We start from the raw sequence: 1,145 nt of genomic DNA on the forward strand, positions 1-1,145 counted from the left end.
GCTTCAACACTGTGGATGGCAGGCTTCTGGCACCTGAAACAAATGAAAAAAGAAGGAAGAATGATTAACCATTAAAAGGAGGGTATTAAATGTAACTTCAAAGTCTGGACAGAATGTTCCTTTTTCACCTCTGCAGTGCAACATCTAAAATGAAAAGAGAACAAGTGAATAATTATCATAATCAGAAAACTAAGGAAAAATTCTAGGAAAGGGTATAAAAACCATTAATGAGTTCTCTGACAGTGCATAACCATCTCTATCCAAGTTCCAATAAAACCCCAACAGCACACAATTAAAAATGATGACATTCAAAATGACCATAATATATTTTACAGCAAACTTTCCTGTATCATTTTACATTGCACTCATCACCCCTGCAAGGTTTTTCTATAGCTCTCTCTCCTGACACGTTCAATCAAACACACCCAGAAGACGGGGCCTCTATTTAACATCCGCTCAGAGCTCATCTCCCCAGTCGAACGAAGACATTCCTCAATTACAGCATTTCCGAAGCATGTCACAACCCCAGCTTAAGGCCAGACACCAGCCTGCTCAAAGGCTGCCGGGGGAGCTCCGCAGTGCGCTCAGGAGACACTCGGAGGCAGCGAGGGAACTGCAGAAAAGGTTGTCAGTTGGGCTGCACAGGACTGAGGCTGCATACGCAGCAAATAGCTGAGTTTTAGCTTTTCTCCTCTTGTGTGCAACTGTATGCAAAGATTCTCACTGAAGCTTGTTACATTAGGAAAAAAACCCAAACCAACAACAAAAAAACTTTCATCTCTGGGTAGAAAGCTACGCTTAAAACCTCATTAAAAAACCTGATAAGCATTTGTAAACACAAACAGAACTGGATCAAAAGCAAAAAAAGCAGACACCTGAATTTTACTACAAAGAATCAGGCTCAGAAGCACACTCAGGAACACCAGTCCTCAAATAGGTACTGAAGAGGGACGTTTTCTCAGGTTTGAGGAACAAAGAGAAGCAAGATTTGTAGGAAGAGATAGAGTATTATGAAAATACATTTTAACATGCAAATATCTACATTCAATAATATATTTAATATAAAAATATTTGCATGCAAATGTATTTGGTATGTAAATAATTCCCGTCTTCAGAGGAAAAAGAAAAGACAAACATGAAGGAAT

This window comes from Leptosomus discolor, chromosome 6 (assembly GCF_034619465.1).
Source record: "Leptosomus discolor isolate bLepDis1 chromosome 6, bLepDis1.hap2, whole genome shotgun sequence".
Taxonomy (NCBI): Eukaryota; Metazoa; Chordata; class Aves; order Leptosomiformes; family Leptosomidae; genus Leptosomus; species Leptosomus discolor.